At 43.8% G+C, this 20,963-nt stretch overlaps 1 protein-coding gene across 4 annotated transcripts in view; it reads right to left on the bottom strand.

The window, feature by feature from the left end:
* The window catches only part of LOC142803752 (rap1 GTPase-activating protein 1-like), a 304,934-nt gene that overhangs the window by 181,011 nt on the left and 102,960 nt on the right, over positions 1-20,963 (bottom strand). For all 4 annotated transcript variants that reach the window (XM_075889633.1, XM_075889631.1, XM_075889630.1 and 1 more), the window contains exon 2: positions 15,396-15,456. The gene's annotated coding sequence lies outside the window, so the exon portion shown is untranslated. The remainder of the gene's footprint in view (positions 1-15,395; positions 15,457-20,963) is intronic.

Genomic DNA, 20,963 nt, shown 5'->3' with positions numbered 1-20,963 from the left:
ATAAAATGTAGCGGATACCTGCGAGGAGCAGACAACTGGCGCAATACGAAGGATCTGACATCTCCCGTGTATTACTGTACTGAAGAGTACGTAGGTAATAAGCGATACAAAGCGTTTCAGCGGAACACAAAATACCACTGCTGTATTATCATACGCGATCAACTTGCAGACGAAGGAGTTCCACCAAGACAGAAATTGTGAAATGTAGACAATAAATAAATGTAAATATTGAAAATTAATGATTATTAGTTGTATATATAATCAATTTAGAACCACTCTTGGCAACCCAAAAGTTGAAGTTTTTTGTTTTGAGACCGTATTAAATTGATTGATTGATTTGTGGTGTTTAACGTCCCAAAACCACCATATGATTATGAGAGACGCCGTAGTGGAGGGCTCCGAAAATTTAGACCACCTGGTGTTCTTTAACGTGCACCCAAATCTGAGACCATATTCAAACAACTCAAAATTACGGCGATATATTTGTCTCGGTGAAATATCTACAGAGACTTTAACAAAGTTTTTCCATCTGTATTCATCCATCCTAATGACTATATGCACGCAAAAAGTGCTTAATCATGTGCTCATGATATACGCACCGTTTAACAAACCCTTGCGGGAAATCAGAATGCGGACTACAAGATATCTGTGAGACATGAAGTAACTTGTGTTCTGTAGCATGTTTCGACTGACTACGAGAGCACGGGAAAGTGTAAAACGAGGCACAAAATGTGTGCTCAACGGGAGAACATGCATATTGAACAAAAGACTCGTTCGCTCACGGCTTCTGCAGTTGCTTCCTGGGCGGCATAGCCGAGATCATTAAGTACTGTTGAAACCCCGAAAAAAGAAATGGTATCACGTAGTTCAAGAAAAAAAAAGTTCCTGCTCTCACACTGTCAAATAGAGTAGCATCGTTATCACGTGAATCTTTGTGTGCAAGCCACACATTAAATTTTTTTCCTTCATCACTTTCAAGATAGGGAACGAAAGCTGTGGCACCATTGTTCAGCATTGCTGCAGAAAGGAAACTCCTGTGGCGGCATTGTGACATTGCTACGAGCCCCAAGGCGATAACAGGGGAAAAAATGCTGCACTACGAATAGAAACATCATGTTTCAAGTTTGTATTTTCCTGGAAGCCCAACACGTCGCTGCAAGAGACAATATAAACCGAGGAAACATTGAGGCGAACAAAAATCGAGAAAAAAACAGACAAGGACATAACGGTCACTTTCAATGTCCGGCATCCAGCCCATATCTTTCCGCCTGGACTGCTTCTCTCATCGTCTCTTAGCCACTCGAGGCACCGCCTTCCTTTGTCATACACTCAAGAGCAAGAAAGCCGCGTATTTACGTAAGGAAGTGGTAGCCTGGACTGAGGAAGAAGTGTGCGAGGTGGCGGGAAAGGTGGACAGGAGCACTTAGGCCGCGCCTTTCCGGCCTTTCCTTTCGCTGCCGGCGCGTGTACGTCATAAGCTCCCGCAGTTGTGTACACAGGCACATAGCACTTGGACCGCACACTCGTCGCCCGAGGACCGGCCCGCAAGAGACGGTGGCGTCGGAGAAGAGCAGCCGCTGCCGCCACCTGGTTACGTTCTCAGGCCTTTCGCAAACAACGTTGGCGCCACCGCTGCTTTGTTTTTTTGTCTTCGAACAACACCGTATAGGACGAGAACGGTACACGTCCCTAGAATGGATGTGCGAACCTGTCTACATATAGCGGGTACGGCACATACGAAAGCTACGCCTCTGGCGGTACGGTTAGCGGGCATAATAAGCCAGACAGCTTCTGTTACACGCCATGCTGATGAAACCCAAAACAACTACAGCGACAGCCCGAGCGCGGAAAGCTTCCAGCGTTGGCCAATCAGAGGCCGAATTCACAAAGCATTGAGCAAACAAATAAGATTTGCCATTGGCCCACCGGGCTTGATAATTATATATATATATATATATATATATATATATATATATATATATATATATATATATATATAGATAGATATATATGTCGAATAACGGGATCGGCAAAAAAGGTTGTCGTCTGTAGCGTAAGATGTTTTAGCGAATACGCACCCAGTTCTGCAGAAGCCCGTAACAAAGCGGGGAGTTTGTCAGAGGAAAAAAAAAAAGGAAAACTGCATGCTATTGACTTTTAAGCAGTATAGGAAGTTGCAGAGAAAAGTTCATACAGGATTTCTGTAAAATAAAGCTTCTCGGCTGATTGAAACTTCGTCGCAATAATAACATCCGAACTACGGGGAATATTCTCAAGGCTGAAAAGTTAATCTTCCCAGAAATCGGCCCAAATTCTGTTCCTCAGCTTCGCACTGTAAGCAAAATGCTCGTGGCAACTTTTGTTTTATTCTTCCGTGAACTTCTATTTAGCGTCCCTGCATCTCCTCCTGCTATTCTTACTAATCCTAGCCGAAGAATTTAGATAATATACAAGGGTTTACGCATTGTTGTTACGAAATTAACGAACATAAACAGTGGAGCCGTTGTCAAAGCGTAAATAAGTTGTAAGTCATATATTCTATTCCTTTAACAGCTTGAAGTGAAAAAAGGCCCAGCAACGCTTTCACAAGTAATGGACAGATGACTTCATTAAATTAGCTTATTGTCTCACGCATCGACTGTCGCAATGACGGATTCTAAAACATGATGTTTTAGAATCCATCAAGTATACGAGCGATATTATGAGAATCCGTCACACACTTCAAACGCTTTTTCTCTCCTTCTGTAAGGGGGCAAGAAGCGCCCGCAGGGAATGGGATGACAAGGGGTCTAGGAGATGCATGCCTTCGTCAGAGCGCGTAATCACTCTGAGCACTTTCTTTCAGTTTTTTTTTTTTTTTTCTCTTTGACGCATGGATTCCTTTAAGCGCGATCGCGAGCGCGCGTGCGGGAACATGGGGGCACCCCTCGGAGGCTATATATACAGCAATTATACAGATTACGATGCTGAAATGAGCGAACAACCATAGACGTTCGGTTTATGACGTCATTTGTCGACAGTAGAGGGAACGATTACTAACTGGCTGAGAATTAATTGTAAATTCTAGGCCGCGTACTGTGTTATAACGCTTGGCTGACGAGTTCTCGGGAACACGGACTACCAATCGGCAGCATTTTCTGCCCATGCTGAAAAATTGTTACAGGGCCCCTTCAGTTGGCGCCTTATTTGTGCGTAGACATCTTCTCGCATCTGTAATTAAAAGATACAGAAACTCCAATATTTACCAATAACGATCATAATTGAATTGCCGTTATTCGACTTGAATCTTCAGCGTGGCCAGCAGCATGAAGCGATGCCTAGCAAACGCACCGCTTTAGCGAAAAGCAGAGGTGGTATGAAGTTACGTGCCCGGAGAGAATATACTGTGTTGTTATATCATCGAGCTTTGTTGCTGGAGACGGTCGACCTTACAATTCAGAACGTGGAGCAAGGCTTTATTAAGAGTGTCTCGATCGCCTACTTTCCCTATCAGACGGCCAGCAAGCTACTGATCGAAGATACTTTTTCCCCCATCGACTGGCATGAAGAGTGCATGTCGACGAGAAGATATATTGCGCAGAAAAAAAAAAGGAAAGAAAGAATGAAAGAAAGAAAAATGTTAAAGGAAAGCTAATCTGCAAAACACTTCCATAACAAACAAAATGCATACGCATACCTTGCAAACCTCGAAACAGCATTCGTCGGTATTCGACGGAGAAAATGCATAAAGAACACACCGCCCACCACCTCGAGTGCATGGGCTGCTGAATATGAAAGCAGCAACGTCGCATCAAAGCACGACTGTACTGAGTATGTATATACGTATAAGGTGTTGTGTTCTCGACAGCGAGCGCATTTTCTTATTTCTTTTCTCACTAACGCCAGGCACGAGGCTCGACACACAGTCTCACATTTCATAAATGCAAATCGCCCGAGAGTTTTCCCTGTCCTTATAATACAGTGAGCTATAGACGGGCCCTCGATTCACGTGTTCCGTTTGACCATAGGGTGGCTCGTTTCGAGCGCTTCCCTAGTCTTGAAGCAGCCCGCCTCGGTGGATCAGTGGCTTGGTTGCCCGGCTGCTGACCCAAAGGTCGTGGGTTCGATGTCTGGCGCGGCGGTCGCTTGGAGGCGGAGTGCTAGAGGCTCATGTATGCTATGCGATGTCTGTGTACGACAAAGAACGCCACATGATCAAAATTTCCGGACTTCACTACACGGCGTCGCTCAAAATCATATCGTGATTTTTGGACGTAAAACCCTATATATTACTACTACTATATCTAGGCATAGCTTTCCCAGCGTTAACTGCTCAAAACCTTCCTGTTTTTTCCGCGGCTGTCAAAATTCACGCAGGAGACAAGATGAGTAAGGGCGGAAATTCGTGTACAGCAGTTGTGTCAGTTTATATGACGCTGTTATGGCGAGATGTATGGTTCCTCGCGCCAGCTTAGCTGCGAAACGATAGTTAAAGGTAATCGAGTGCGCACGAACGCAGTAAAACAATGGTGCGTTGGGAGATAAGAACGCTAAACATGCGATTGTTCTTAGCTCGTACCCCGTTTTTCGCCATATCGCAGCACGACTACGACGCGCCCGCACCAGACTACCATCACCGTCTTCCGGCTTCCGAAAAATTCTGCACGGTGGCGCTAGCTGATCTGAAAAGTGACCGGAAATGGATAGAAATGCAGCTGAAAAGTTCAGGAACCATCTCAATTCACTGAGTAATAAGACAAGCATGAAACAGGGGTTTTTAACTACAGGTCAAGGGGTCAGACTAGAAGGAGATCGATGAGGCAGTGGAATATATAAAAACAATGAAGACAGAAAATTTTAAACACAGAGGAAGCGCTTCATGCACCGTACCAGATGAGGATAGACCAATTAGCTCAGTGGCTCCACTAGGACAAGGAGTGTGGGAAAGGGCAGAAAGAAACTAGAACCCAACTCTAAACAAAAATAAGAGTGGCAGCGAGCAAAGCAATTATGAATGATGAAGCTCCCAATGGGTACAAACTAAGCAGGATGAGCATGATCTATAAAGGAAAGGGGGGACAAAGCCCTTATAAACAACTACCATCCTATAACAGTGTCATCAGTAGTTTACAGGCTGGTGATGCAGATAGTAAAGAAAATACTACAGACATGGGTGGAGAATGAGGGGGTGCTGGGAGAACTACAAAATAGGTTCCGTAAACGAAGGAGGTTGGAAGACAATGTGTTTTCACTGATGCAGTGTATTGAAATAGCGGAAAAAGAACACAGGCCCCTGTGACTGGCATTTCTAGACATCAAGGGAGCTTACGATAGTGTGATTCAAAAAGACTGGACACACTAGGTGTGGAAGATGGAATAACTAATCTTCTAAAAGATGTCTATAAAAGTAACAAGGAAGTTATCAAATGGGAAGAGCAGGTATCTGAACCTACAGAGATACAACGCGGGCTTCGACAGGGATGTCCCTTGTCACCTTTGTTATTTATGCTGTATCTCCAGGGACTAGAAGCCAAATTAGAGGGGAGTCCACTCGGATTCAGCCACTATTTTGCCAAGCAAGGTAAACACTTTGAACAGTCATTACCAGCATTGATGTATGCAGATGATATAGTATTAATAGCCGACAACAAGAAAGATCTGCAGGGATCGATAGACATCTGTGGTAATGAGAGAGACAGGTTAAATTTGAAGTTCAGCAGGGAAAGTTAGTCAATCATTATTTTTAATGGTAACAAAGGCAGTGAGCATAAGATACAGGAAGTCACGCTATAGAAATAGTGGATAAATACAAATCCTTAGGCCTATAGATAAATAACGGGGCTGAGTATCTAAGGGAGCACGAAAGATACGTAATGACTAAGGGCACAAGGAATGCAGCTGTAATGAAAAATAGGGCACTGTGGAACTACAATAGGTATGATGGTGTGAGAGGGATTTGGAAAGGTGTCATGGTCCCAGGTTTGACGTTCGGCAATGCGGTTTTGTGCATGAAATCAGAAGTTCAAGCAAGATTGGAAATTAAACAACGTGGCATAGGTAGACTTGCTTTGGGAGCACACGGGAATACCCCAAATCAGGGGGTACAGGGAGACATGGGGTGGACATTGTTTGAGTGCAGGGAAGCTAGCAGCAAGATTGAATTTGAGAAGCGATCGAGAAAAATGGGAGAAGAGCGTTGGGCTAGGAAAGTTTTCAGCTACTTGTACATGAAGAATGTTGATACTGAATGGAGGAAACGAACTTGAAAGTTGTCATGCAAGTATTTAGATAGCAACAGAATACCAAGCCAAAAGGAAACATCGGTTAAGAAGAAGTTGAAGGAAACAGAGAGGGACATGTGGAAGATGGGAATGCTTACGAAATCATCACTGGAGACCTACCGAACTTTTAAGCAGGAAATTGCAAGAGAAAAGATCTACGATAATTCTCGGCGGGTGCTTTTCGAGGCTAGAACGGGAGTATAGCGGACCAAGACGTACCGAGCAAAATACGAAGGCACTATACACGGTATGTAGTGCGTGTAGAGAGGAGGAGGAAACGGCTGAACATTTGATAATGTTCTGTAAAGGGCTCCACCCTATAGTCGAAGATAATGGCGCCGAATTTTTCAAAGCATAGGGGTTTAGGGACAGTGAAGACAAAATAGACTTTAATAGGGTAGAAATAACCAGGAGGAGGCTAACTGATTGGTGGCTACAATCGAGGCGCGAGGGAAATTCAATCCTTAAACACACAGTGATAGTACTTATCGTTATAGCTAGGTGGCGTGAGCCACCGCCCGATCTAAAGGGCACAGCCGGATACATTCATCCACCCATCCAGTGCGAATACGGGTGATCAAAACTAAGGTTTAGAGTTTTCTTAAAGTTCAATCTTAGCGAATTGGCCTTCTGAGCACAATAATAACCATCTTATTTTTTGACCACCTGATTATCTCTAATCTAAAAAGGTCTTCGCGTACCTCGCAGGGCTGAATTTTAAGAAAACCACGAAAGCACGTGACGGAAACCTTTGGGAACAATATTGATAAAGGGTCGACTGTTGACACTGCGACTAATTGTGATCACATTCCAGTGATATTTGACATTGTATGCCCACTAATATCTCTTCTTTCTTGAAGACTCACGTGCATAAATTACAGTGTTTTTAAAAGGAGCTCGCGAGGCTTCACAGAGTCTCTGTCAGAAGCAAGAGTAAAGCAAAAAGCATTGAGCATTTGTTCAGTTACACAGGAGTCGCGTAGCAAAGCAGGATTTGAGGTTCACTGAGTTGAACAAAAACCTGTGTCACGATGGTGGAATGATAACTGCACTCGGGATTTCAGGAGTAGAAAGGCTGCCTGGAAGAAGCTATAACACAATCAGTGTCCAAAAAACTGGTCAGATTAAAAATTCATTGCAGGTACCTTTAAACGTACGGTGGCTGAAACAAACACTCAGTGTGATGAAAAGCATTTTGAATTTCTTTCGAAATCAAATAACAAAACAGCTCTATTTGGATATATGAGACATAAAGTAATTCCTCAAGCAGTAAATCGTGAATCTATAGTTTTATCACCTCAGGAATCGAAGCAGTCATTGAAAAAAATAGCTCAAAGTTTAGAAAAGCAATTTTCGACTAATGTTTATCCCCCTCCAGTAATATCACGATCAAGTGACAGTTCCCCGAAATATCGATGGAGGAAATGTCAGAGGTTATGAGAACCCTTCCGACGGCGGCGCCAGGCCTGGATGAAGTCTCTTCAGCTACATGTTCTAAAAAAAAAAAAAAACAGGTGACGGTTACGTTTTAGACAATATAAGGCCAATTGCACTAACGTCCAATTTTGTCAAAGTAATAGAAAAAGTAGTGCACGTTCGCATAATGAAATTTGCTGACAGAGAAAGGATTCTTTGCCCATGTCAAATTGGATTCAGGCGGGGCTGTTCCATATGGCAAGCACATATTAAAGGGGTCGTGAAACGGCCGCTTTACAACGACAATGCGGCACCATCGGCAGCCACATGCGCTAACTGTATCATCAGCCCGAGTGGACCTGCATAGACGCTTTGCCCATCGAGGAACGCTGAATTATAAGGCATATCGAGCACGCGCAAGAGGCGCTCATCGGCGCTTGCCATAAGCGATCCGCGTCCCACAAGGACGCTGCTTAATATGACGTCAGAGTTCAAGTTAGCACCGACTGCGCATGACAAAGACGCTGATGAGTGTCCCACTTGTACGCACTCGCAAGTACCGAAGAGTTCCGCGTTCCTCGACAGGCAAAGTATTACTTATATATGATGACCTCACCTAGTTAGTGCGTGTGGACGCCGGTGGCTTCGCATTGTCGCTTTAGAGCGATCGTATCACGACCCCTTTAACCTATATAGATAGTCGCATACATCTGGCGCGACTTCAAGGGTATCACGCAGCTCTAGTTACCCTGGATATTACAATAGCGAATGATAGTGTCGAAAACAGTGTAGTAGTGAGCACTCTGAAAGAAATCAATTGCTCGGATTATTTAGAAGCGTGGATTACGGAATTTCTAGGCAATTAAAAGTTTTAGTGTTCACAAGATGGTGTTTCGTCAAGTACTTATAAAAAAATGAGTTCCCCAGGGCGGTGTTCTGTCTGCGGTAGTTCTGAATATCTTAATAAGCTCGATCCTATGTAATGAGAATGTTCAGACATATGTCTATGCTGATGATATAGCGTTCTTTTCGTCAGCTCATGACATTTACGCTTTCTATCAAAAAACTCCAAATGTACTTATCTGAAATAGAACACTGGCTAGACGTTATTCATCTTTCTCTAAACATGAACAAGTGTGCATTATTAGTATTTCCTTTAAAAGACCCAGTACACATATCTCTCCCATACAAAACTGATACCATTCGACAAGTGCAAATCATCAAATCTCTAGGAGTGATATACGACAGCTCTCTAGTATGGCGAAACCACATCAAATATATTGCTGCAAAGGGAGTTCGGGCAATCGTTTTATTGCGAAGGATAAGCAACATGAGACCAGGAATGCACAAAGTCACGTTATTATCAATATGCCGCGTTTACTTGAGGCTGGTTCTAAAATTTGGATGTGTCTTAGACTCCGGGGCACCTGCCTATAAGCTGCGTCCTCTTGTTCTCCTGTAGAAGCAGACATTGCGCATGTGCTTAGGGCAAGGTAAACTTGTAGCGAACAACGTTTTATATATGGAAGCTAGAATTCCCTCACACCTCACCAGATTCAGGATATTGACTGTACAAACGTACTTAAGGGCATTTTAATCTCCTTTAAGGCGTAAAGAAACAGTTTTCATTGCGCAGCCTGGTTCACTTTTTGATCGTCATCGGCCTAGATTTCACACACCTCAAGTAAAGTTTGTGCTGTCTCTTCTCGCGCAAATAAGGGAGGTTTACCAACTTGTAGCTCGACAAGTTCGCTCAAAATATACTTCGATGATATTTTCTCTGATAGTGCTAAACACCTGCCGAGTAATTTGTAAAGATCTACTTTACAGGACTATTTGCTAGGAATGCAAGCACAGATCATCATTGCGACGGACGCTTCACAGAGAGATGAAAAACGTGGCATCGGTATATTCTGCCGTGTGTTAGACTGGTCCTTTTCCCTCCGAATTCCAGATTTCACACCTATCTTTACAGCAGAATTTTTAGCGGTAGTACTGGCCCTTCGAAAACTGCCAACATAAATAAATTCCACCGTAATAATGATGGACTCCTTGTCGATCTGCAGTGCGCTCACGACATCCGGTGATTCGAAAGCATTAGACGAATTCAACTCCTTAGTACCGAATCACTTAACTCGTGTACAATTAGTATAGGTGCCAGGGCATAGAGGCAGAACTCTAACTGAAACAGCTGGCGCACTACCGAAAGCGGCGTTAGACGGACAAGCTATCAATATTACCCCTACAACTGCCCTACAACTGCCCCACAACTGCTTTTATAGTAGCGTCTAGATTTTGGAGGAAAATGATGATGCGAGAATTCTCTACACCATCTTTAAAAAATTCTCCGGATTTCAACCATCTAATGACACCCTGGAAAACGTCCTCATGCCATAACCGACACCTAGATTTTAATCAGTCGATTACGCCGTCGTAATCCTCTATTAAATTTTTATTTGTTTAGAGCAGGCTTGACTCCCTGCCCGCTCTGTTCTTTTTGTTGAGAAGAGGAAACTGTGGAACACTTTTTGATCTCTCGTAGAAAGTTTCTATAATTAGGAAAAGTATCATTAAAGATTCTGTTACGAATCCTTGCATTAGCTTAGACAACGTCACATTCAATATCGCTAGGTGCATATACCCTAAGGCATAGCAATGAGAATGTGTGCGAGGCCGTGCAAGATTTCATTATACAGTCGAAGAGATTTACTCAATAACCTCAATTTCAAAAGGTTCTTGGTTAACTAATGCAGACTATTGAAAAAAAATTATATCAATCATTTATTGCGCCTTCAGTAGGAACTAATTCATCCAAATTTCTTGTCAGAAATAATTTATAAAAAAATCAATATTTCTGGTAATATTCCTTTGGCTAGTATTTAAATATATATATTCCTTTTTGTTCAGCTACCCGATTCTTGGCCAATCCCCTATGGTGGGTGTGAGCCACAAGTTTACGATCTACACCTACATTAAAGTGTTCTAGAACAGGGCAGTTCTGAGGACACTCTAATCTACATCTACAAGGTGACGTTATAATCATCGCTGTGAGCAACCAGATTAGCTAAGATTAGATAGAAACTTTTTAGTGAATGTAGTAAGAGGAAATGTTAGTGTTGAAAAGCGGAAGGTAGACGCCTTTCTTCACAGTTCTATTTGGAAGAATTCTTTTAGCATGTCCATGGTCCCAGATATTTGGCTGCAACGTTTAACTACGGTTCACGCGATTACTGATGAGAGGCATTGAGAATCAGAGCGAAGGTCTACGTGTGATGAACAGCCATTCCTTACTATCACTAGTCGGTTGTGAAATAGTAACCATCATCAGCTTTGCCAATGCCTTGATCCTTTGTCAGATTAAACGCAGCACGTCTCGGCCGCGGTAGTTGTGCGCTGCGTTTACTATAACTAGTTTTCGTTAAGAGTTGGCATATGAAAACGTTGAAGTGACTAAGACGCTTTAACGTGGTTGCAATGTGCATACAATGTCGAATAAAATGAATTTTACTATAAATGAAGTCTGGGCACTCACCGCAGTGTCAGAGTACGATGGTTTCTTATTGGTGAGTGCAAGCATCCGCGCTCTCCCATTATAGCATACGAAGCTACAGCACGAGACTTCTACCAGCCAAGCATGAGCCCATTTCCAATGGAGTTCTGCATAAGGGCATTCCCGAATAAGCAGCAGCCCACGTGTAGTCTGCGCCACGTGATTCAGCGCTTAGACGAGCAGGGAAAAAATGACGAATTTCGGTGTGGCGTATACGTTTACCTACCCCACCGTCTGTTTCATCACAGTATCAAGTAAGGAATTACTCCACATCAGGCGCGTGGGTTTCCCGCGCGTAAATTTAGAAACTGCGGTCGTCTGGGCATTGCTTCATAAACCGGCGGTTGTACAGCGGCATAGCTGTTTGAAGGATAACGAAAGATATGCACTTTTGCCTTCGGGCTTAGCGCTCACGAAACTAAGCAAACTTTTCCTTTCGCCTATGCTCACCGATTAGTAAGGTGCAGTGGCCGAAAAGTGTCAAGACTGGCAAGAGAATCTTCTTGTATGAAGGTACAACTGATAGCATGTGGAAGAAAATAGAATGGGCCTTAGGCGAATGGTTAGGTGAGGCCAACAGTAACAGCGTGGGTGTACATATAGACACACGCACACGCCCACATGTGTCTTCTTGCTAAAATTTCACTATAGCCAAGAGAGAGAGAGAGACTAAACCTTATTTTTGTCCTACCTGGGGTCGACGGAGGAGGCGAGGAACTCTGATGTGGCAACAGTTCATCTCTAACATGAGCATAGCGAATAAATTTCTCTATTTTCTGCCCTCTCGCCTCATCACAAGTTTAATGTGTACGTATACTGAAATCTATAACTGCCACTACTACAAGGTATACTGCTACTAAAATACTAACACTAACAGTGCCACTAATACTACCGCTGCTACTACTAGCCCACTGCTATGCAGCTATTACCACCACCACTATCCCCACCGTTGCTACTACTACTACTACTACTACTACTACTACTACTACTACTACTACTACTACTACTACTACTACTACTACTAACACACGCAAAGCTTGCAAGTTGCATATGTTCTTTGTACGCGCATCAGTAACACGTTTTCTTGCCATGCCCTGGAGACATTCTTCCGACCAAGACGGAGGACAGCGCGCACTCCGGACAGGCCGGCATTCCTTGTCATCTTCTGTAGGTGTAGAACGTATCACACCTTACACACTGTGCTATAGCTACGTCATCTGTCACAACCATAGGTGATCCCGCATCTCCAGCTTCGACAGTGCTGCAGCCCCGTTCTCTCGCGAGACGACGTCGCCGATTCGCCACAGAGTGCCTGCTGCGTATGCAAGCGATGGAAATAGGCGCAGTGACTAATGCGTCGGGGACGCACCCTAGCGTCGACGGCGTACACAGTACGCGCACCGCGCCGCCACACATTGGGCGCCCTCGACGGGGTGTTGCCGTTTAGATGGCGCCCAGACCGTCGTGTGGAGCAATTACGGCGTCGCGACCGTGCTCACTTCCTGGCGCGAAAACGCGTGGGTTACCTGCATGTGTATTGCGGGTATAGTACGCATGCGGCGGGGCTCGCGTACGATCTCGCTCGTAATTGGCTACGGAAGTGAATACACGCGATCCCGGGTCGTCATTTTGCGGGCCGCGCGTGTGGCAGCAACACGAAGGAAATGCATTGGACGTACGGAGTACATAGACGTAGGGAACCGGACATTTAAGCTTTTTTTTTTTTCATATACCGCCAGTGGCGCCAGATCGTGTGTGGCGAGTCAAGAAGGAGTCGTGTATTCTGTTCATATAGGAGACTTTGCGTGTCTCCGAATCATTAGTTTTGAGGGGAGCCTTGCCACGTTTGGAAAAAAACACGACCTATAAAGACACCACGGGCTCAATCTTTGCCATTTGTGCACCGTTCCGGGCTTCCATGATCAAGCTTCTTACGTGCAGCAACGCCTGGAAAGCGTTAGGCAGTTCTAGAAATCGGTGCGCGAAAATAGCGTTATTTGCGTACATACGCTATTTCCGTATAACCTTACGTAGGTACGCAAGAGGATAGCGTAAATGACGTATGCGTGGTGGCGACAAATGCTAACGTAAAACTTTCCGTACCCTACTCTAAAACTGCCTATTACGCGCGCCAAGATTTGCGTTAACGTTTGTCGCCATTGCGCATTTGTCATACGCTATCCCCTGCGGTACCCGCGTAGTGTTAGAGAAATAGCGTGCGTGCGCCGAGAACGCTATCTTTGCGTTTCCATTCTAGAAATGACCTTTGTCATTCGATTAATCGTGCTAAGCTCTTTTCGGGCAAGTGCGTGCAAAACGTTACGTTTCGCTAACACCTTTTGCGGAGTTTTAGGACAGTGCGGCGAAGTTGTGCTGTTCTCGGTTTGCATACGTCAAGCTCGCCGCTATATATCGAGCTGCGTATAAGTATAGCGCAGTATACATAATGCCAGCAACGTTACGTCTTGCGCAAATAACCTTGCTGAAACACGAGGGCGGCTGAAATCGATAGCGTTGACAGTTTCGTACGTTGTTGACAGGTGTGGGCAACCCACCGTGATTTTCCCGATCGAAAGGTTTCACTGACGAAGTCTTCCATTATGAAATACGCGTGTCCTTTAATCGAAACGAGTCGTAGAAACATGTAATGCCTGCACATTGTACCATCCCTTTTATTGAAAGGTCGGGTATACCGGCTCCGCTGCCACGTTCCGGAAATTCGCTACACACGTGGCAGAACAGGCCGAATAAAAAGAAAACGACGTAACAAAGGAAAATAAAAAATAGACATAGGAAGCGGACTTCGGGAAACATGTTGGTCATCCGGAAAAACAATCCTTTTTTTAATCAGAGTTTCACCCAGTTTGTTGCTATATATATATATATATATATATATATATATATATATATATATATATATATATATATATATATATATATATATATATATGTGTGTGTGTGTGTGTGTGTGTGTGTTTGTGTGTGTGTCTTGCTTGTAACTGTAAACTAGAACCGTTTAACGGCTACAAGAACGTCATCAAAAAGATTAAAAAAAGAAAAGATAGGAAGATAGGTCGATTTCAGTTTCAGAGGCCCTGGAACAAAAACGACAAGCAAGAGCACCAACTCTACGGCTAAGTTCGTTTTTTTTTTTTCTGATTTCCAAACCAATTTTAGTTTCCTTTCCTGTCTGTCTCTGTTTCTCCTCTTTTTTTTTTCTTCGCCTCTGCGCACCTGCGCGCCCGGTCTGGCGAAGCCTTGACGAACTTCCGTAGCAACAGCGCCACACTTCATCCTCGAAAGTGCACATCGTCTTTCTCGTGGATCTCAGTGTATATATAGCTGAGCTCTCCGAATAAAATAAAATAGAACTACGTATATGCTACACCGAAAAGTTACTTCGCCCTAACTTCGCTGCTCTAGCTTTATAGTGTAGCATGCCATCACCATCCGTGTTTTACTATAGACGCTACAAATAACGGCACGTGGAGGCTTTCCGGAGTTCGCGAAAACAAGGACAAGAAATATTGCGGGAACGTTGAAATTGCGATGTGCGAGAAATAAGTTAATACAGAAAGGCGGCCAGCATGCACAGATAAAATCGCGTCGAGGTTCAACCGATGGCGCACACCTGAAATATTTAACGAAGTGCGCGCGAGCAGTGATGAGATTCCAGAAAAAAGTCTAAAAAGACGCAAGTACTGACATAGCGCAGCATAGAAACCATCTTTCTTTCAATGTTTGTTGGAATAAATTGAAAAATATAAATAAATAGAAGGCCGAGACGAACAAGGCAGACAGGGGCTTTCAGTGGTTGGACGAAGCATCAGAATAGCGAATACTGTATGCTTTAAGCAGTAATCAAACAAGACGACAACGTTCTACTGCCCCCCCCCTTTTTTTTTTCCAGCGTGCGCTTTTGTTTTCTACAGATACCTAAGGAGAGTAAGAATCAGAAAAGAAATGTAGAGAGACAGCTGGTAATATATTGTTAAAGCTATATTTACAGCATACGGCACGAGGATGATGGCCAAGCAGTCGTTTTCCAGTGTGCACCGCCGACATATTTCTCTCGCTCGACCGTGAAAGTCGACTTATGCACGTGTCAACTTGGCGACACGTCCAATAACGCTACAATATGACGTTGAAAAAGCAGCGTAAAACCTTACCTGCTGCGAAGCTCCACGAAAATGCCAGTCTTTTCTGGAGCCGGCAGAAGTACGCGCCCCCCTGTGAGCAATAGAAAAGCAGCTGGTCATCAAAAAAACATCGATCGAACAGTCAATATAGCGTTGACAATGATACTTTACTCGCCACACCGAGATTGGCGCTATCAACCAAAATGAAAGCAGATACACTTTGTCATAATCATTAGATTTATCGTATGCATGACCGAACCGGATATAAACACGCTGAGATGCATAGGCTTAGGGGGAATCTATAACATGTTTGTTGTAGTCGTTACTTCATTGGTTCAACCTTTTTGTTAACGGGACACTAAAGGCAAATGACATTTTAAGTCAGAGTGAAAGCTAAACGTATGGCAACGTCTAAACCAGCAAGATTGCCAACAGTCTTGTCCTACTCACCGAGGAGTTAAGCTAAATGTCACACGACGTATGCCACGAGTGGCACATTTTTTTTAAATGATCCCGATGACGAGGGAGCGTTCGACTACAATTAATTGCTGGTAGTAAAACTAGCTGCCATGAAAAAATAACCCTTCGTGCATTAAGAGACGTAATAAAATGCTGCTTGTCCTTTTCTGTCTGAATTATAGAAAAAGAACTCCCGGGCGTTAAAATGAAGAATCGCGCGAGTGGTTGGAAAGCTCCGTTTTCACAATAATTGGTAGGCTGGACATGAGGTGCCACTTAGCCGGGCTCAATTGGACCAAACAAGCAGAACAAGAAATGGTTACACGGCCATTGTTGCTGCTGTGGCTACCGCTACTTTCACTCTGCTCCTGCTATAGTGTCGGCGGCTGCACTGTAAAGGCGCGCAACGTTGTGCACGACTGAAGTGACGTGACAAAGACCGCTTTCAGGCGGATTATTTGAAGTGCGGTGACCCGATGCAAACAGATAAAACGTGATTTTTTTATCCAAAATAAGCACTTTCTTGGCACATAAGTAGCAGTTCGAGGTTTCTGTACCACTCTTTCAACAATCAAAACTTCGACCTAATATTTGCCTTTAGTGTCCCTTCAAGGATAAAAGGAGAGACGTAGTGATTCGTAAATATGGAGGTAACGAAAATATGTCTTTACGAACACGCAATTAACTCCCCAAAATCATGAGAACGTAGAACACAGGTGTCATGCGAGGATCCTGGGGTCAACACTCCAAAATTTCTCGGTGCAATAAACTTGTATATATATATCTCTATTTTGGACGTTCGCCAAGCGCAGAGGGGGAGAGGAAGCGTTTAATCGAATCATGGAGCACGCGGAACACAACGATAAGACATGCAAGCACTTTGCCTACGCACGTGGTGGGCAGCTGGTGTACTTGAGGCTTGGTAACAACAAACATGCCGAATGGTGAGTACGCGTTAAAATAAGAGAAAAAAACTACGGCAATTTATGACAACTGCTAGATAGAAGGGGAAATGTTGATTTAGGCTTTCGCATTAGAGTATTTTATGATGCGCGCGCTGTTGTATAAATGAAAATAAACAGAGTAAAGCTGCAAGAACGCGGAAGCACATGTGCACGACTGCTCCGATCTCTGAAGAGTCCATAAAAAAAAAAAACAGGTTAAAGTTCATGGCGATAGTTTCACAAATTAAACATACGTTCAGGTTGACTTTACTATAGAACAGCGCTAAGAGAGAAAGTTGGCCCACGTGCGAGACTTAATGAGAAATCTTTAGATATATTCCAAGCATTCTGGAAGTGCACTTCAAATGTAATCGGTAAAAATTAAAATAACAAAATTAGAGAACTTGTGCAACCACGCAGCGATTAACGACAAAATAAAATACGCCACACAGGCTCACTAAAGTTACTGCTCGGTCATGTTGGTAAGACGTGATAGAAAATGAAAGAGCACAAAACGTGGACATCGGGCTGAGCTAGCGTGTGTCAAGCCTCTGGTTTGTTCAAATTTGTGCGCTTTTAGTTTTTATCGCTACTACAGAGGTGGAATGCTCAGTCAGAAGAAGACTACTCAGTGATTAAAAAGAGAGAGAGAGAGAAGGTAACGACGATGAAGAAGGAAAAAGAAATGAGGAAGAGGAGAAAAAGGACAAAGGAAATCTCGCGTTGCCGTTGCAGGCTCGATCCTGTTTTCACTCAGCAGAGAAAGTGGGCTGAAAGGTGTGGTCTTGGTGTGCGGCAACACGTACACAGAAAGAAAGAAAGAAAGAAAGAAAGAAAGAAAGAGAAAGGAATAAAGGAAGAAGGAAAGAAGGAGAGAAAGAAAGACAGACAGAAAGAAGGAAATAAAGAGAGAGAGAAAGAAGAAAAGAAAGAAAGAAAGAAAGAAAGGAAGAAAGAAAGAAAGGAAGAAAGAAAGAAAGAAAGAAAGAAAGAAAGAAAGAAAGAAAGAAAGAAAGAAAGAAAGAAAGAAAGAAAGAAAGAAAGAAAGAAAGGAACAACCAGCTGGGCGTGGAGTGCATAACGCAGCATGGGGAGACACCGACCAGCCTGCCTGGCGGCGGACAATATGAAGGGATCGTGAAAGCACATTAGGAGTCGTCTCCGCTGGAGTTAATTAAAATGACGAAAAGAGGCCAGCTCTTCAGCGAGATCCCGACGCAACGATAAGAAGCAAGACGACAGCGGCACTTGGCGTAACTTCTCGTTCAATTTTTCTTTTTCATTTTTCTTGTTTCTTTAAACGTTATTTTTTTCTAGTAATATCACTGTATACCTACATAAAAGGAAAGATAAGCTACGGGAAAGTGCCTAAGGACACTAAAGACGAGCGCGAGCAGTGCTCTGCAGCTTAGCAGCGAGTTCGCTTTCAGCCATCGCGACAGCTAGAGTTGCCAGTTCCGCGTGTAATGAGTAGATTTGGGTTTATTTCTCCGCCGAGTCACTTGCGGAATTTTCCAGTCGCTTGCCGCGTCCTTGTGAGGGATTATTTGCGTTGTCCCAGCAAATGATATAGCTTAGGTGATCATCACACTCGCCAATTTAGCGCACCTATCGTTCGCTAAGCTGGTTTGTCAATGACCTTCGGTGGTTGAGTTTTGGAGTCAATACATGCATTGGGAAATGAAAAAGTAACGTTAATAATGCATTGGCAAACATCTCCAGGGTAGTCTAACCTAACGGAGACTAGCACGGAGACAATGCTTAATCTAGGCAAACCCGATCAACGGCCATCCAGAGGGCTTGTGAAAGAGCGAAGAGAAATGATCTCTCAATTCCAGCAGATATAACAACCATGACACATGTAATTGAACCAACTAGTCCGGCAAGCAACCATACTTCCGATTCTGACATGGGAGCAGCAAGCGGCGAGCTGAGGGCCCAAGCGGATCCTTCCGGCTTGTCCTTGAGGGCTTCATTACCAATTTATTCATTTCTAAATTTATTTCAATCTTTATTTTTTGATTTATTTCATTCTTTATTTCTTCCTTTCTTTCTCCCTTTCTTTCTTTCTTTCTTTCTTTCTTTCTTTATTTATTTATTTATTTATTTCTTTCTTCCTCGTCTTTATTTCTTTCTTTATTTCTCTCTTTCTTTATTTCTTTATGTCTGTTGGTCTGTCTGTCTGTCTGTCTGTCTGTCCGTCCGTCCGTCCGTCCGTCCGTCCGTCCGTCCGTCCACCCGCCCGCCCGCCCGCTTGTCCGTCTGTCTGTCCTTTCGTTCATAGTTGCGGAGATTTTTTATGTAAAAAAAAACATTTAACACGATTGTCTAAACTATATTGTATACTTTCATTATAATAGAAATATTTCCAGGAATAGGAGAATGCTTTTAATTTCTGCTTGGTTTTTGCGAAAATAGCACCGCTTTTTTTGGGGGGGGCGGGGGGGCGTGGACGGGTATTTCTTTTATGATAATCATTTGCTTGTTAGCTCGGGGCATCGGCGACTCTGCATATATATATATATATATATATATATATATATATATATATATATATATATATATATATATTTCTAACACATTGGCATCAACAACATGCATATATTAAATTAATTGCTCAGTGACTGGTGGGCGTCACATGTAAATATCGAGGTATACGCACGGAGATAAACACAACAAGGGACTGAATGGGTATTTCTGCGAAGCGGACGTTTCGACGCTGGATTGACCTGTGCGTGCGCCCTTGTTGAAACATTTGCTACAAAGTTACGAATCATGAAAAGGCCGTTGATTGCTTCGCCGAATGTCTCACGACACTTGAACGCATCCTCGCTACTGCGAGCACATTACCAATGTTTGGTCCCGGAAATAATTAGGGCACGAATTCACAAAAAGCACCTTACGCTCGAACTTCTTGCGACAGAAAACTTGAGCCTGTCTTGTTGCTAAGCATATGGTTAGTGACAGCTCCCGGCCAATAACAAGGAAGAAGAAATTGGTCGATTTGGCCTGAATTCTTGGCACTGTTCATGCCTCATTTTGTTTTGACGACCATCTATACATGCTTTGCGCCCACCAATACTGTTTTGTTAGAGTTTCTACAACACGTTTCCAATAATCCGAATCGCATCATTTCATTATCGGTGTCCTCTGCGCTTTGAAATAATTATCGCTTTTCTTTAAATCGGTGAAATACGAGCTAATTCGTAGCGACTCGTAGTACGCTTTAATCCTTTTTCTGTCCTTTCATTCCGACGAGACCGCTCCATGGAAGCTATAGACAGAGCGCGATGACAAGAAAGGAAGGAGCTACGCCAGCGCGCATCATGACCTTGAGAACGTCCTCGCGATCATCAAATCAGCCAATGGTCGTGTCTTCCCTTCCGGTGACGTAGTCGGAGGGAAGGACATAGCTTAGCCGTTTAATAATGGAATAATAAGTAGGCCGATTCGATAATTTACTTACGTAGTCAGGTCTGACGATGGCGGAATTCGTCGAAAGAAGAACAAAAGATTTTTCGCTACTTTTCAAAATGTAAATGTGAGTTCCCGTGCCGCATGTAGTGTCACACAATTTAGCTCGCACTGTGAGTTGCCTCGATTACAGATGAACACCGTTTTCCGACAGCGTTCTAAATGTGTTGCAAGGTCCCTTTAAACTTTGCATAAACTCTCAGCACAGGCAAGCAGTGCGCACATTGCGGAAGTAAAGCGGGAAAAAGACAACGGCGGACGCGTCGTCTCCTCGACTCGCGTTAGGCGGTTCACCCCTTTATTAAACGCACGGCAACGGCGACCGCGTGGCCATGCATTATGGCGGTCGGTTCGTTTCACTTCCTCGAGCGGTCATAATTGGTGCGCGAGGACGACGCCCGGCTCGACAATTATTCGCTGCAGGCCGCGCGCTTGACGCGCGTCGAGCCCCAGCGGAAACGAAAGCGGCAGAACTGCTTCGTCAACAAATGCCTGACGAAAGACGTGCTGCACTAAGTGAAGACAACTAAAGAAACAGGCGTCTCCGAAGGGGAGAATCTCGCAATAACGCTGCTACACTCATGGAAATGTGGCAGCTTAGGCTAGTTGGTATGGCATGACGATAGTTATAGCGCGAGAACAAAACGACGACACAGAGACAAGAAGGACGTGTCTTTCCTGTCCTTCTTGTCTCTGTGTCGTCGTTTTGTTCTCGCGCTAA

The sequence above is a fragment of the Rhipicephalus microplus genome, chromosome 3 (assembly GCF_043290135.1).
Source record: "Rhipicephalus microplus isolate Deutch F79 chromosome 3, USDA_Rmic, whole genome shotgun sequence".
NCBI classification, from domain to species: Eukaryota; Metazoa; Arthropoda; class Arachnida; order Ixodida; family Ixodidae; genus Rhipicephalus; species Rhipicephalus microplus.
This window is presented reverse-complemented; position numbering and strand designations above follow the sequence as displayed.